A 19582-nucleotide genomic window follows, 5' to 3' on the forward strand; every position below is an offset into this window, starting at 1 on the left:
CTGAATCCCGACAAAACTACTCGAATTGGATACTGAGCATGCGTGAGGTATTTTAGACACATAAGGTAAAGGAAACGCATGAAACATCAGACACTTCACAACTTCACACACATAAGGAACTGGACACGCATCAGGCACTTCACACAAATAAGGAACTGGAAACGCATCAGACAATTCACACACATAAGCAGCTGGACACGCATCAGGCACTTCACACACATAAGGAGCTGGACACGCATCAGACACTTTACACACATAAGCAACTGGACACGCATCAGACACTTCACACACATAAGCAACTGGACATGCATCAGGCACTTCACACACATAAGGAACTGGACACGGATCAGGCACTTCACACACATAAGGACCTAAACACGCATCAGGTACTTCACACACATAAGGAGCTGGACACACATCAGACGATTCACCCACACAAGGAGCTGGACACTCATCAGACAATTCACACAAATAAGGAACTGGACACGCATCAGATACTACACACACATAAGGAGCTGGACACGCATCAGACACTTTACACACACTTCATAAGGAGCTGGACATGCATCTGACACTTTACACACACTTCATAAGGAGCTGGACATGCATCTGACACTTCACACACATAAGGAACTGGACACGCATCAGACACTTCACACACATGCGGAACTGGATATGCATTAGACACTTTACACAAATAAGGAACTGGAAACGCATGAAACACTTCACACACATAAGGAACTGGACACGCATCAGACACTTCACACACATGCGGAAATGGATATGCATTAGACACTTTACACAAATAAGGAACTGGAAACGCATGAAACACTTCACACAAATAAGGAACTGGACATGCATCAGGCACTTCACACACATAAGGAACTGGACATGCATCAGACACTTCACACACATAAGGAACTGGACACATCAGACACTTCACACACATAAGGAACTGGACACACATCAGACACTTCACACACATAAGGAACTGGACACACATCAGACACTTCACACACATAAGGAACTGGACACACATCAGACACTTCACACACATAAGGAACTGGACACGCATCAGACACTTCACACACATAAGGAACTGGACACACATCAGACACTTCACACACATAAGGAACTGGACACACATCAGGCACTTCACACACATAAGGAACTGGACACACATCAGACACTTCACACACATAAGGAACTGTACATGCATCAGACATTTCACACACATAAGGAACTGGACACACATCAGACACTTCACACACATAAGGAACTGGACACGCATCAGGCACTTCACACACATAAGGAACTGGACACGCATCAGGCACTTCACACACATAAGGAACTGGACACGCATCAGACAATTCACACACATAAGGAACTGGACACGCATCAGACAATTCACACAAATCAGGAACCGGAAACACATGAAACACTTCACACAGAAAAGGAACTGGACACCCATCAGACATTTCACACACATAAGGAACTAGACACGCATCAGACACTTCACACACATAAGGAACTGGACATGCATTAGGCACTTCACACACATAAGGAGCTGGACACGCATCAGACACTTCACACACATAAGGTTCTGGACACGCATCAGACACTCCACACACATAAGGAACTGGACACGCATCAGACAATTCACACACATAAGGAACTGGACACCCATCAGACAACTCACACAAATAAGGAACTTGACACGTATCAGACAATTCACACAAATAAGGAACTGGACACGCATCAGAAACTTCAAACACATAAGGAGGTCAACACGCATCAGACACTTCACACATAAGGAACTGGAAACGCATCAGACAATTAACACACATAAGGAACTGGACACGCATCAGACAATTCAAACAAATAAGGGACTGCACACCCATCAGATACTTCACACAAATAAGGAACTGGACACGCATCAGACACTTTATACACATAATGAACTGGACACACATCAGACACTTCACACAAATAAGGTTCTGGACACCCATCACTTCACACACATAAGGTTCTGGACACCCATCAGACACTTCACACACACAAGGAACTAGCTACCAATCAGATACCTTCCACACATAAGGAGCTGGACACGCATCAGACACTTTACACACAAGGAACTGGACACACATCAGACACTTCACACACACAAGGAACTGGAAACGCATCAGACAATTAACACACATAAGGAACTGGATACGCATCAGACAATTCAAACAAATAAGGGACTGCACACCCATCAGATACTTCACACACATAAGGAACACATGGAACTGGACACGCATCAGACACTTCATATACATAAGGAACTGGACACCCATCACTTCACACACATAAGGTTCTGGACACCCATCAGACACTTCACACACATAAGGAACTAGACACCAATCAGATACCTTCTACACATAAGGAACTGGACACGCATCAGACACTTTACACACAAGGAACTGGACACACATCAGACACTTCACACACACAAGGAACTGGACACGCATCAGACACTTTACACACATACGGAGCTGGATACGCACCAGACATTTCACACACATGAGGAGCTGGATACGCATCAGACACTTCACACACATGAGGAGCTGGATACGCATCAGACACTTCACACACATGAAGAACTGGACACCCATCAGACACTTTACACAAAAAAGGAACTGGACACGCATCAGACACTTTATACACATAAGGAGCTCGACACGCATCAAACACTTCACACACATAAGGAGCTGGACACACATCAGAAATTTCACATATAAGGAACTGGACACGCATCAGACACTTCATACACATAAGGAGCTTAACACGCATCAGCCATTTCACACACATAAGGTTCTGGACATGCATCAGAAACTTCACAGATATAAGGAACTGGACACGCATTATTTTCTGGACACGCATCAGACACTTCACACACACAATTTTCTGCACACGCATCAGACACTTTACACACACAAGGTTCCTGACACGCATCAGACTCTTTACACACACAAGTTTCTGGACACACATCACACACTTTACACACACAAGGTTCTGGAAATGTATCAGACACTTTACACACACAAGGTTCTGGACACACATCAGACACTTTACACACACAAGGTTCTGGAAATGCATCAGACACTTTACACACACAAGGTTCTGGACACACATCAGACACTTTACACACACAAGGTTCTGGACATGCATCAGACACTTTACACACACAAGGTTCTGGACAAGCATCAGACACTTCACACATATAGGGTTCTGGACACGCATAAGACACTTTGCACATATTACGTTCTGGACACGCATCAGACACTTTACGCACACAATTTCTGCACACGCATCAGACACTTTACACACATAATTTCTGGACACGCATCAGACATTTTAGACACACAAGGTTCTGGAAATGCATCAGACACTTTACACACACAAGGTTCTGGACACGCATCAGACACTTCACGCACATTACGTTCTATACACGCATCAGAAACTTTGCACACATAATTTTCTGGACACGCATCAGACACTTTACGCACACAAGGTTCTGGACACGCATCAGACACTTTATACACACAAGGTTCTGGACATGCATCGGACACTCACACACATAAGGAACTGGACACGCATCAGACACTTTACAGACATAAGATTCTGGACACGCATCAGACACTTTACGCTCATAATTTTCTGGACATACATCAGACACTTTACACAAACAAGGTTCTGGACATGCATCAAACACTCACACACATAAGGAACTGGACACGCATCAGACACTTTACACACATAAGATTCTGGACACTCATCAGACACTTTACGCTCATAATTTTCTGGACATACATCAGACACTTTACACAAATAATTTTCTGGACACGCATCAGACACTTTACACACATAATTTCTGGACAAGCATCAGACACTTTACACACACTAAGTTCTGGACACGCATCAGACACTTTACACACACAATTTTCTGGACACGCATCAGACACTTTACACACACAATTTTCTGGACACACATCACACACTTTACACAAACAAGGTTCTGCACACGCATCAGACACTTCACACATAGGGTTCTGGACACGCATCAGACACTTTACACACATAAGATTCTGGACACGCATCAGACACTTTACGCTCATAATTTTCTGGACATACATCAGACACTTTACACACACAAGGTTCTGGACATGCATCAGACACTTTATACACACAAGGTTCTGGACATGCATCAGACACTTTACACACACAAGGTTCGTACTCGCATCAGACACTTTACACAAATAATTTTCTGGACACGCTTCAGACACTTTACACACATAATTTCTGGACAAGCATCAGACATTTGAGACACACAAGGCTCTCTACTCGCATGAAACACTTTACAGACATAATTTTCTGGACACGAATCAGGCATTTTACACACACAGGGTTCTGGACACGCATCAGACACTTTACACACATGATTTTATGGACACGCATCAGACTCTTTACACACACAAGGTTCTGGACACGCATCAGACACTTTACACACATTTTTCTGCACACGCATCAGACACTTTACACACACAAGGTTCTGCACACTCATCAGACACTTTACACACACAAGGTTCTGGACACGCATCAGACACTTTACACACACAATTTTCTGGACGCACATCAGACACTTTACACACACAAGGTTCTGGAAATGTATCACACACTTTAGACACACAAGGTGCTGGACATGCATCAGACACTTCACACATATAGGGTTCTGAACACGCATCAGACACTTTACACATATTACGTTCTGGACACGCATCAGACACTTTATACACACAAGGTTCTGGACACGCATCAGACACTTAACACACATGATTTTTTGGACACGCATCAGACACTTTACACACATAAGGTTCTGGACACGCATCAGACACTTTACTCACATAAGGTTCTGGACACGCATCAGACACTTTACACACATAAGTTTTTGGACATGCATCAGACACTTCACACATATAGGGTTCTGGACACGCATCAGACACTTCACAGAATTGTAGCACAGCGGGAAGACCGGGGCTGGAATTAGTCACCAGAAACCCATGCATGTCTTAAAAGGCGACTACCGGGACAGGGTGATCAGGGTCGTTGACTTGGCTGATGCATGTCTTAAGAGGCGACTACCGGGACAGGGTGATCAGGGTCGTTGACTTGGCTGATGCATGTCTTAAGAGGCGACTACCGGGACAGGGTGATCAGGGTCGTTGACTTGGCTGATGCATGTCATCGCATCCCGATTGCGTAGATCGAACCTCGTGATGCCAATCACTGGTTTGTCTGGCCCATACTCGAGTATTTACTTACCGCCGATATACAGCTGGACAAAGAAGAAACACAATGTCTTCCTGACACAGAAATCGTAGAGCGCGCATGCAGGCACGCACGTACGCACGCTCTCACACACGCACACGCACGTTGCATGATACACTACGATATTTGACACACACATGGTACAAAACAAACAATCATCTTGGCGGGCACAGCATGGGCGGATCCAGGAATTTTGAAAGGGGGCTTCAATGTGGTCTTAAGTCATTTTCGGGGGATGTGTGTTGTTGTTGTTCCGAACACACACACACACACACACACACACACACACACACACACACACACACACACACACCTCTGGATCCGCCAATGCACAGTGTAGAAGAAATTCAATATTTTAGTTTATTGAGCCCTGCTGTTATCTGACGACAACATTAGTTATTTTATGCCTCAGTCAGCGGTATTCTAACTACATTATGCTGACTTGTTCGGATCTGGACCAAGCAAACCAGTGGTTGACAGAATGAGCACCGATCAACGCCATCGGGGCTCGATGACACAGAATGAACCATGAGATACATTTTAACCATCGGATCCTCATTAACAAGCTGATGCGACACTCGTCGGCTCTTAGTCTTCATCTGTAACAGAATCCAAACGAAATGTCCGCCCATCCATTACATATAAGAAATCCTTAAATCCCTGTTGACGTTTGAAACCCACCGCTAGCAGTTATGGGATATCAGCCTTTAAGTGCTATCAACAAGAAGCCTGTATTGACTTCGATAACAGGATCGTCGTGTGCCGTATGACATCACACTCGGCGATCGTCTCTGCAGACATCGGCAAATCACTCCTAAAGAACAGGAGCAGTGTCTCCTCTGCAGCGAGCACGTTTGAAGTCACGTGACGGCGCCAACCCCAGGAACACGATGTGAAGCCACTTGGCTGTTTTTGTTATTGTCAATAGGTGATTTACATTTTTAGCTCGCTGTGTGTGTTCCGTGTTCGACTTACCATGCACGTGGCTATGTTAACCATGTTATAGTTTGTAAAACAGATAATAGGTTTGTCATAACATGTGTGTGTGTGCGCGCTTACGTGTGTGTGTGTGTGAGAGAGAGAGAGAGAGAGAGAGAAAGAGGGGGGGGGGGAGAGAGCAATTACAAATACAAACACCCCCAGTCACATCAAAATCCACATCTTCTCTGCTTTCCTTTCATCCGCAGTCATTACACAACAGCATAGCTTTATACAACATAAGAGTTACGCTGCCTTTAGCAATTTTCCAGCAATATCACGGCGGGGGACACCAGAAAAGGTCTTCACACATTGCAACCATACGGGGAATCGAACCCGAACCTTTGGCGTGCATGCGACCGCTTTGACCAGTAGGCTATCCGAGCACTCAGACTCACTCACTCACTCACTATCAATTATGGAGACAGAATTCCCTGGCTTATAGAGGGTAAACACTGATCCACCCACACTTATTAACATATACTACCGTGTAAAGCCGTGTAAAAACGACTAGTAGAGAGATTGGCATGTTTTCCTTCGGAAAAAAATATTGGTCAACCCAGCTTGATCAGTATTTAAAGCAATCAGCAGTAATAGTTCGTGATCACAGTAGTTCGATTACTTCAATTGCTTACAAACGGAACTCCTTGAAGATTTCTTTTCCTTGATTGCTTAAGATTTTTTTATCAGGGGCATTTTTACGTTATTGTCGACCAGTACACCGATGTGGAATGGTATTTCAACCCTATATTTAACTCTTCTAGTTACATGTTGTTAAAAGAACCACAACACCAGTAAAAGGGAAAAGGCTCACTGTTTTTTCGAGTAAATCTAACACTTGTGGTTTACTGTGTGATCAGAAATATTCTCACCCGTGAAGCTTTATCACGCGCGCTGCTACAGTCTCCAGGATAAATGTCAAAGGTGCATCCTCTGTTTGTAGTTGTGCAATTATGTGTTTTCAGAAAAAAATACTCTCATGTTTGATTTCACTGTTGGTGAAAAGAACACCACAATAACAGGTTAAACACTCAAACACAACCTTAAAAATCGTCTTTAGAAAAGAAACAATTCTGGGTTATGTTTTGGGTTTTGTAACCCAAACATTATAAATTATGCACCACTTATTAGTGGGTGAATGAGTTTAGTTTTACGTCGCACTTACACTATTCCAGCTATATGGCGGCGGTCTGTAAATAATCGAGTCTGGTCCAGACAATCCAGTGATCAACAGCATGAGCATCGATCTACGAAATTGGGATACGATGACATGTGTCAACCAAGTCAGTGAGCCTGACCACCCGATCCCGTTAGTCCCTTCTTACGACAAGCATGGGTTACTGAATGTTCATTCTAACCCGGACCTTCACGGGTCTACACGTGTGGCTATGGACAAATGAACATGTGTTAAATGTGATCATGATAAGGAAGAGGTCGGTGCAATCCTGGGCCTAGATTGTCGAAGCTCTCTTAGCGCTAAGATAGTCGTAAGTTAATGTTAATGTATGGTACTTACGACTATCTTAGCGCTAAGAGAGCTTCGAAAATATAGGCCCAGCATGCAAACCTCGCTTTTGATACTTCGGGGTAGACTACACTCTGTCTCTGAAAATATAAACTGACAAGAAGCTCATGTGAGATGTCAAGCTTTGCTTTAATTGGAACCTTTACATTAGATTCCCAACAACCCACAATGGTCGAAACTGTGTGATTGGTAGCAGGTCAGGTAGAGTGAGTGAGTGTGGTTTACGCCGCTTTCAGTATTATTCCAGCAATATCACAGCAGGCGGACACCTGAAATGGGCTTCACACATTGCACCCCGGAACCCGAGTTTTGACGATCGAACGCTTTCACCACTAGGATACCCCCACCGCCCCAGTGTGAGCTATGGGCATGAGACGGACGGGGTCAACCACACCTGTAGCAACGATTATGTGTTGGTGTGACAAAGTCAGTGAGTGAGTTTAGTTTTACGCCGCTTTTAGCAATATTAAAGAAATGTCAAGGCAGGGGACACCAGAAACGGGCTTCACACATTGTACCCATGTGGGGAATAGAACCCGCCTTCGGCGAGACGAGCGAACGCTTTAACCACTAGGCTACCCGACGCCCCAGCTGATTCAAGGGTCAGACAGATCAGACACCTGGCAGTTAAAGAAAGGTAGGCGCCTGTCTAACCCCAAGACGTCTAACCAAAATGGACGGCCCCTCCAGGGAAACCCTTGGTTTATTGTTTTGACGAGTAAAACGTTACGTTTTGTTTAAGGTATATACATGTCAGGGTAGAGATTGCGATCTGGTAGAATCGGATATTCTACCAGTGGAGACTGCAATCGCAGTCTCTACTGGTAGAGACACTGATTATATATAAAAACAGTTGATCCACATCATCAGGGGGTATTCCAACAACTGTGGAGAATCCAGACTTTGTTCCCGCTGGAGGTAACCCATTTGATAAACCGCTTTCTGTTGGCCAGTTCATCGTTTGGGACATCATTCAAGCAGTTCCACTAGAGCCTGACACATAAACAGCAAGGTACGGAAAATGGCAACGGACAACTACCTGAAGGCAGCCAACAGGCAACAAGTTAATTATGACGCCAAGTTGAAAAGTACTTCTTTCAATGAAGTGGACACTGTTGGAATACGCATTCACGAAGCGCATAGCACAAACACCGACCCTCGACTTCTGCCATGCAAGGTCCTGCATGTTCAAGGTGCAGGGAAAGATGCAACGTACAAGTTATATAGAGCACATGGTCGTATGAGAAACACCTTTGGTCCAGAGCAGCTGGTTGACATGCGCAATGTATGTTTTCCATCACTGCATCATGTGGATGTCAAGAGTCTTGAAGAAATCTCCTCATCCAGACTTCAAGAATCAACACAGGTTGGACAGCAAGTAGGACACAAGGCTCAAGTGTATGTCCCTGTAAAGGTAGTGTGTAACCAACAGATATAAATGTAAAAACAAGGAATAAAATGTACAACAAAGTGCCACCCATCAACAACAACTGTTCAGCAAATAAAGTGCCTTTGTTGTTTGCCCACAGATATCGTTTCTTCCAGTTGAATTGGAAACTGTAGCAGAAGAGACTCCGATTGCAATATCTACTAGTAGGATAGGAGATTCTACCAGTAGAGATTCCGATCGCAATCGCTACTGGTAGAGACTCCGATCGCAATCTCTACCCTGACATACATATTCGTTGAATATGTTCTACGAGATTTGAAAATACATAAATGATTCATGTTAGGGAGACATGTAATTAACTGGCAATGAGAATTCGCTATACCTCTGAGACATGTCCTCTTAAACTGTGAATGGTTTTGACACGATACAAGGTTTCATCTTCGATTCTGTTTCATGTTTATTCTGCTTACACTTAAACCGACGACGAAAATAGTTTGTGAAATACTCGTGTACTTTTTCAAAGAACCATTAAACGTTTGATACACAGGAACTACTTTTTAAACTAAACTTTAAAGTTCCAGAATGTGCTAAGCCGGAAGTTCTTCTTTATGCGCAGGGTCGGGTCACGTGCCATAGCTGAACCAAATCCTGTTGGCGAAATACAGAAGTCTTGCGCAAGATTTTCCCGTTATGCTCTAAGGAAATATGTAATTTAAACTCGTTCTTTTTGCGTGTTTTGAGTAATTTGATTAACAGAACAGATTCGGAATAGTCGGTGTTACTAAATGAATAAGGGAATATTATCTGCTTAATGACTAGTGGAAACAGGATGATTCTGTGATGGAATTCAATAGAGGCTAACTGGGCATAGCGCTTAATAGCTGGTATCGCATAACTGCAAACATTGGGTTTTAACAGTAGTGAGTAAGTGAGTTAACCTTTACGCCGCTTTTAGCAATATTCCAGCAATATCATGGTGGGGAACACCAGACATGGGCTTCACACATTGTACCCATGTGGGTTTTTATAAAGTGATACTTTCTGATATGAGACGGATGGGCAGTCATTTCGTTTGGATTCTGTTACAGATGAAGACTAAGAGCCGACGAGTGTCGCATGAGCTTGTTAATGAGGATCCGATGGTTAAGATGTATCTCATGGTTCATTCTGTGTCATCGTGCCCTGATGGTGTTGATCGTTGCTCATTCTGTCAACCATTGGTTTGCTTGGTCCAGACCCAAACATCTACAGGTCAACACGATGTTGTTAGAATACCGCTCACTAACTCAAGTTAGTTTCCATATTGCCATATTGTCGTTAAATTACAGCGGGGATCAATAAACGAAATATTGTATTTCTTCTACCCGGGAAATAGAATTGTTTGTTTTGTACCATGTGTTTGTGTCAAATATCATGGTATGCCCTGTAGTGTGTGTGTGTGTGTGTGTGTGTGTGTGTGTGTGTGTGTTCACTCACTCACTCACTCGTATCGTATTTTATCCTATCGTATAGCGTGCCTTTCTAAAGGCGAACCATTTGCAATGTATCACATACAAACACATGCTCTGTACATGTCTAAAGGCCTACCATTTGCAACGTATCACATACAAACACATGCTCTGTACATGTCTAAAGGCCTACCATTTGCAATGTATCACATACAAACACATGCTCTGTACATGTCTAAAGGCCTACCATTTGCAATGTATCACATACAAACACATGCTCTGTACATGTCTAAAGGCGAACCATTTGCAATGTATCACATACAAACACATGCTCTGTACATGTCTAAAGGCCTACCATTTGCAATGTATCACATACAAACACATGCTCTGTACATGTCCAAAGGCGAAAATTACTCTCAGGAATTTCCAACCATTTCCATGAAATACATGTAGGGTCTAACAAGTTGCAGAGGGTGATGAGTCTAGCAGAAATGGCACGACAGACAGCTGACGCTGGAAGCAGAAAACTAGCGGTTGTAGTCTGACACTCTGACTTTCACTGCCGTAACTCAACCATAGAGGGGCGGTGGGGTAGCCTAGTGGTTAAAGCGTTCGCTCGTCAGGCTGAAGACCTGGGTTCGATTTCCCTCATGGGTACAATGTGTGAAGCCAATTTCTGTTGTCCCCCGCGTGATATTGCTGGAATATTGCTGAAAGCGGCGTAAAACTAAACTCACTCACTCATTCACTCCTCTGTAGATAGCAACCGGGCATAACAAAAACGAACAAAGCAAACACATCCAAGGCGACGCCATGTACAAACGGTGACGGATTATTAATTAACATGGACCTCATTGTGTGAGTATAAGCCTTCTTCCACAACCCTAAGACCGAAGATGGATTTTTTGGGGTGTAAAATATCTTCGCAAGCCATCACTACCACATGTCACCATATCCTATTTGTGTAGATCGATGCTCATAATGTTGATCACTGGATTGTCTGGTACAGACTCGATCATTTACAGACCGCGCCATATGACAGGAATAGTACTGAGCGCGGCGTTTAACAACAAGCAAACAACCCATATATACACGTGTTAAGCCAATTCATTTTCTTATCCAGGTTGACTATGGCGATTTGCGTCGTGATGGTGTCGAATGTGAGATTGTAGATACGCTTCAAATAATAATGGCGTTGGGTCCAAAAAACGTCCAGAGAGTCACTATCAAATATTTGATGTAACATGAGCATTAATTATACATCTGCTGAATCTAAGGTCAATGTTTTTAAATTGATCATACCCTGCCATACTGTAATGCACAAGTAATGCACGTGCTTCACACGCTATTTAAAAAACTATGGGTCGCGTGTTCACGCGCTTCGAAGGCACCAACCACATTAAGTTTAAAAGTTCACTACAGTAATCTGATCTGATTTCAAAGACGACAGTACTAAAAAATAACTTTTCTTGACATGGCCAGAAAATAAATTTCAGAAAATACACGATGGCAAGTTGCTGACATGAATGACACAGGGATGTCCTGTCGCCCCATCGGTGCCAACTTGAACGTTAACCACACGGTCATTTGCCAACTTGTGACGAAGCACGTGGCGTCCGGGAGAAGTAAAAGACCGTCCGAGGCCTGAGTGCGAGTGAGTGAATATGGTTTTACGCCACTATTAGCAATATTCCAGCAATATCAAGGCAGGGGACACCAGAAATGGGCTTCACACATTGTACCCATGCCGTAAATCGAACCCGGGTCTTCGGCGTGACGAGCGAACGCTTTAACCACTAGGCTACCCGACTGCCCATCCTAAGATCTACTTAAAGACCAATGACCGTGATGACCGAGGCCTAGTTCGTCTGGCAAATTGCCATGACCCATGCCGAAGAACTGTGGGAATCCGACTCTCGCCCAGTTCCATCAGACAGAGATTGCTGGCTGTTGGTCTGAAAAACTTCGTTCGATCAGACGTCGGTTCCTCTCAAATAGGCACACACGGGAACCCCTGGCGTGGTACAGGATCCGAGAAGAACGCAAATTGGGGACAAGCTCATTGATTTGATTCAGTAAAGGGACACTCAATAGTCAGGGTTATCAACAGGAAGTACTGGACACCGCCGTCGTACCGTATTTTGATGCCAGTTGTCTCATATTCGCGGATGACAAAGCTCGACCTTACCGTTCTCTCGTCGCGATCGCCCATTTGCAGAACAATCCATCGAAACACTACCATGGTCTGATATGAACTCCATCGATCTTCTTTGGAACTATTTTGGACGCCAACTTAGAGCTGGAGATCATCTTGTTCATAATCTAGGGTAATTCCCATGCTCAGAATATCGACGCAACTTTACCAGTATGAGGAGGTGACTGACAGGTGTTATTCGCGCGAGGGGTGGCTACACCAGATACTTATATGGTTCATACAATCATAGACCCGCGAAGACCTGGGTTAGAATTGGTCTTCAGTAACCCATGTTTGTCATAAAAGGCGACTAACGGGATCGGGTGGCCAGGCTCGCTGACTTGGTTGACACTTTATCGCATCCAAATTGCGTAGATCTATGCTCAGGCTGCTGATCACTGGATTGTCTAGACCAGACTCGATTATTTACAGACCGCCGTTTAGTAAAACTAAACTTACCCACTCACTCATGTATAACATACCAACTCTAGACATCGACATAATACACTCAAGTACCGCAAAAACTCATCACAGCAAGCTGCAAATCTACCAACCCTCTTACTAGCATCTCCAGAATATCCCACCCAAGGGGAAATAACGAGAATATACAAGCCGTATCTCGCCGCGCTGTGTTTACAAACTATTCAACACATTATCCACAACCAGCATTGTATATGATGCACTATATAGCTAGCAGTGACTACCCCAGAGAGCGTCTGGCCTGTGGATACTTAAACACACTTCTGCTGGTTGTACCTTAACTCCGCACTCAGCAATATCCCAGCAATATGGTAGAGGCTCTTACGTTGTACACTCAGCAATATCCCAGCAATATGGTAGCGGCTCTTACGTTGTACACTCAGCAATATCCCAGCAATATGGTAGAGGCTCTTACATTGTACACTCAGCAATATCCCAGCAATATGGAGAGGCTCTTACATTGTGCACTCAGCAATATCCCAGCAATAAGGTGGCTCTTACATTGTACACTCAGCAATATCCCAGCAATATGGTAGCGGCTCTTACATTGTGCACTCAGCAATATCCCAGCATATGGTAGCGGCTCTTACATTGTACACTCAGCAATATCCCAGCAATATGGTAGCGGCTCTTACTTTGTACACTCAGCAATATCCCAGCAATATGGTAGAGGCTCTTACATTGTACACTCAGCAATATCCCAGCAATATGGTAGAGGCTCTTACATTGTACACTCAGCAATATCCCAGCAATATGGTAGAGGCTCTTACTTTGTACACTCAGCAATATCCCAGCAATATGGTAGAGGCTCTTACTTTGTACACTCGGCAATATCCCAGCAATATGGTAGAGGCTCTTACTTTGTGCACTCAGCAATATCCCAGCAATATGGTAGAGGCTCTTACATTGTACACTCAGCAATATGGTAGAGGCTCTTACTTTGTACACTCAGCAATATCCCAGCAATATGGTAGAGGCTCTCACATTGTACACTCAGCAATATCCCAGCAATATGGTGGCTCTTACATTGTACACTCAGCAATATCCCAGCAATATGGTAGAGGCTCTTACATTGTACACTCAGCAATATCCCAGCAATATGGTAGCGGCTCTTACATTGTACACTCAGCAATATGGTAGAGGCTCTCACATTGTACACTCAGCAATATCCCAGTGATATGGTGGCTCTTACATTGTACACTCAGCAATATCCCAGCAATATGGTGGCTCTTACAATGAACACTCAGCAATATGGTAGCGGCTCTTACATTGTACACTCAGCAATATCCCAGCAATATGGGGGCTCTTACATTGTACACTCAGCAATATCCCAGCAATATGGTAGCGGCTCTTACATTGTACACTCAGCAATATCCCAGCAATATGGTAAAGGCTCTTACATTGTACACTCAGCGATATCCCAGCAATATGGTAGAGACTCTTACATTATACACTCAGCAATATCCGATCAATATGGTAGAGGCTCTTACATTGTAGGCGAATTTTAAAAAACACAGAACACTAGCTTTAAGCAGTAAACATGTGATAACGTCATCAGCTTGGTTGATGACCACGTGATATAGCCATTGGTTCTGTTCGACAGAACACACTTAACTCGTTACAGGAATGGGTAATCTGTCTCACTGTCCCTGAACCACATTATTTCCCCTTCCGTCCTGCCCTTTCTGCAATGCAGAGACCTCTATATGAAGCAAGTCTAGATTTTCCTCAGGTTCGGGCGTCAGGTTCTAAATCTTCCATCTCATTGGGGGTACTTTTCAATTTATTTGTTTCTATCAAAATAATATATTTTCAGAGACAGACTTAGTCTAGGGGGTTGGGGGTGGGGGGATAGCCTCGTGGTTAAAGCGTTCGCTCGTCACGCCGAAGACCCGGGTTCGATTCCCCATAAAGATACAATGTGTGAAGCCCATTTCTGGTGTCCACCGCCGCGGTATTGCTTGAATCAGGAAGAATAGAAGACGTGCTGTAGATTATCCCTGCCTGAATAAATGCGTCTTAAAACTAAACTCACACACTCACCCTAGGGAATGGGTGCTAGTCTAGGGAATGGGTGCTGCTTAGAGGTCTGGCAAACGTCGTTGCTCTAGAAGTGCTTTTTGTTACAGACCTTGAAATTAAGCCTACGTTATAACGAAGGAAATAGTTAAGCCTGATAATGCCAGTGCGTATCTCGGTCATCAGCCAGAGACGTCTGGGCGTAATGGCAGATTAACACTGAATGTCATAAAACTGAATGTAAACAAAAAGTACTAAGATGTGATCTGGCGAACACGCATGCATTTCAGCAGTGATTCCATTTACTGCCAATAACATATTAACGTTATTCAATTCATATTGGCTATCTTGGGAGTTTGTTGTCGTGAATATAAACCTGACGAGTCGCCCTTATCAAGTATGGTATATTGCCCATGTAGGTTGTAGATTTAGTCGATAATTGGGTTGTTTACGATGTAAGTGTAAGTGTATCTAAGTGGAGAGGCGTAAAGCCACGCTCACTCACTATCAGGAAAAATAATGCTTCCAATTTTTTTAGTTTGTAATCAGTAATAAAGTATGTTCTATCTCACAAAGGACAGAACGTGATCACGAACAATGTCGTTTTTGTCCAATGAGCTGTAATGCCATCCCGAATCATTACAATTCTATCTTAAAACTGACCACTTGGAGTTTTCCTGAACGCCTGAAGACCCACAGCTGTGTTCCATTCCAAATACCGTTAATGAGGCATGATGAGGTGTCTATATTACGAGCTGTGATGTCAACCTGTACCATTACAATTCCATCTGAAACTGACGTGGAGTAACGCCTGTAAAGCGTTCTCCTGAACGCCTGACGACCATCAGATGTGTCCAGGTGGACTCAGGTGTGAATCGTATGTTCTGACAGTGAAACAGAAGTAAGCAAATCGCCGGACTTACGGGCCGGATGTTGTTAATCTCAAATGGTTGTCAATCTGGTTCCCTGGGTATGCTGCGTTGGCGCATCGCTGGCCCAGGCAATGGTTGCACAATGGCAGCCTCTGCTGGACACACACACCGCGGTGACACTCCAGCACAGCCTACCCAGGGAACTAGGCTAATGGCTATGTATGGTGCTGCTAAATGGGTCTAAGTTTTACCAATTTCTGACGGCAGCATACCCATGGCGAGGAGATTTTCAGCAAGCGTAGTTTTTCTTCCCTTTTAGGGAAACACAAATGTCGTATTATAAGTACATGATAATTAACCAGTGTGCTGTGAAACATACGTACGCCTCATTCTTCCAACTAACACAAACATCCAAATTGTGTGCCGTGCAAATAATGAATTACGACCTCGATGTATACGATGATACGAACTATCAACCACTGTATGAAACAAAGCCCGTCCGACCGCCCAAGACGGGCTAGATTTCACTTCACAAAGAAAGCCATGGAACTAGAATTCCGCCATTTCCGAACACATCAGCAAGAACAAAGACCAATCACGTTAGAAGGGACTATCCTGTCCACCACCACCACCAGCTGGCGTCAAAGGTGGCTACAACAGGAACATGAGATTCCAACCAACCATCAATCGGGACTTGGGAACATGGTTTAATTATCTGTGATTCTGTGCCAGTATTACCAGTCAGTGCTTATCTTATCCCAAATCATCATGGAACCTCCCAAAGCATTGAGCACAACGATCCCAAACGCGTCTGTTGACTCGTTGATGTACAAGACTACATGAAGTGATAAATCTAGACTCGCTGTAAAAACAAGTCCTCCACCACAACTGAGGTTGACGGACATAATTTCGCCACAACACTTAACGGTTTTGCTGTTTGAGTATGGCAGGATGGCGTGGTCGTATCCTGTACGGATGTAAGTGGTTCCTGGCTGTTGGGGTAGATACGATGGCCTGAGTAGTGGTGGCTGTAGTCTGGAACCCGTGTCGGAGATGGGCCACAAATATCCATCTGTCCTGCACTGGCCGTGTGGTCGTGGACGTCCTCCACGTGGTCGACCGGCAACTTTATTATTGTTCCGATGACGTCTCAACAGTGCTGTAATGGTGTTTTGGTGGAGACATTACTCCACGGACCACCAGTCAGGTCGTGGCATGATGTGTGTTTCATTAGCGACCGTTCATAAGTTATGGCTAGTTGGGTGGGGGTGATGATTTTTTTAAAGGGGGCCACCGATTTGGTTTTGGGTAGTTAGGGACCATTCATAATTATGGCTTGTGGGGGGATGATGATGATTTTCATGGAGAAGTTTGTACAATGTGAATGACACCCCCAACCCTCTAACTTTTAAGCACAAAATAAGTGACCCCCCTGCATGTCGTACAAAATCAATGCCCCCCTTCCCTACACATAATTTCTAAGCATAATTTTCAACATATTTTTATGTACAAAATTGGTTACATAAGTATGAAAACACTACATGTTGCTTTGTGTGCTTTGATAACCACATAATAGAATGGTAAACGTTGTGTTTCTCATATCAGGGAAGTTGATATACATAAATTCCCCCCTTTTTGTGTATTGCTCTTCAATGACTTCACCAGTTGTTTGAAGAGTAGTTCAATGATGTCACAGCCTTGATGTTGGAGGAAGGCGTGAAGCAGTCCAGGGCTTGGACGTTTATCATTTTGGTGAACATCACAATGTAAGTAAGATAGTGTGAACTGGGTTTAACACCACTTTTAACTGCATTTCATCAGGCCACGTCACCAGGCCCAGATTTCTCAAAACAAGCTTAAGTCTGAGTTTTGACTTAAGTTAAGAGTTTTTACTCAAATTTGAGAAAACGCAGGGAAATGCATTTTCCAGAATGAACTGAGATCAATATTAAATTCAAACATAGTAGAAAATTTTAGTTTGATGCATGGATTACTTAAGTTGTTTGGGCTTTTTTAAATAATGCAGTTGAGTTAAAAACACAGATGTTTCAAATTATTAAACACAGTTTGTAATTTGAGTAAAAAGTTTCAAATCAAAGACATCGGAGCCAGATCTACAATTAAATCCTTAGCGTGGTGAACCTGTGAAGATCCCGGTTAGAACTGGTCTCCAGTAACCCACGCTTGTCGTAAGAGGCGACTAACATGTCATCGTATCCCATCTCATGATGTTGATCACTGTGTTGCCTGATCCATATTTACAAACCCGCTACATAGCTGTAATATTGCTCAGAGCGGAGTTAAACAACACACACACCAACCTTAGCGTGGTGAAGCCGGAACTAAACAAAATAACAAACACACTGTAGTTTTATAGAAGATTGCATTTCAGTCATTCCAAAATATCAAAGATGGTTCACAATATGACTGCAGTGGAAAGTGGTAAAATACACTCTGCTATCTTGCAGATGAAGTAAAAATATATCAACAGAAAACTTAAAATAATCAAAATGGGTAATCAGCTAGCAAATAAGTTAACTATGACTGAACAGACTCATGATAATGTCAGACATGTAGTATATGAATAAATACTATGTACAGTCTTGGTGCCTTGCAAACTTCTTGACAATCAATTACTACAATCTGTTGTATTAAGGCGCGATAATTTCCTCTCAAGCTAGCACACACACAGTCATGTTAAAGGACAAGCAGGGCTGCAAGTTATTTATTGCTTCAATGAAACATCTTCTATGTGCATCGTCAATACGAGCAAAGCTCGTACTTTGTGGATCATGGTAGAAACGTATCCTGTTAAGTGCTGACGATGTCCTATGGTGTTCAGTCTAGTTGTTTAAAACAATGTCTACCCATCTATACTTTAGGGCATAAGAGACTGATTAAATTAATGTTATTCTAGTTTTTTAATATAACCAAACACCTGTTATTTGAAGATGAAAACTATACCTGTGGCTTAACTGAGTTCACTATTGTTGAAACGAATTTCATGAAGAAAGACATCAACTGACACAAATTCAAGATTTTAAAATCTGACTTGCCTGTTCATGTTCTTACACATTGTGAAATTTCAGGTGTTTTTTCAATATTAATTGGACCTGTATTGAAATTTGAGAAGGAAAATAATGCTTGATTTCCTTTTGAAACTCAATACTCAAAATGTCACCCAGCTACGGTTTAGAAGAGGATTGTTTCTAAATATCTATCCAATTGTAATACCAAACAGTCAGAATGACGATCAGTGAGCCGGGTATTTACACAGCCATCACCAATAATCCAACCACATCACAGCTT

The sequence above is a fragment of the Haliotis rubra genome, unplaced genomic scaffold (genome assembly GCF_003918875.1).
Source record: "Haliotis rubra isolate DU_JTF1 unplaced genomic scaffold, ASM391887v1 Scf62, whole genome shotgun sequence".
Taxonomy (NCBI): domain Eukaryota; kingdom Metazoa; phylum Mollusca; class Gastropoda; order Lepetellida; family Haliotidae; genus Haliotis; species Haliotis rubra.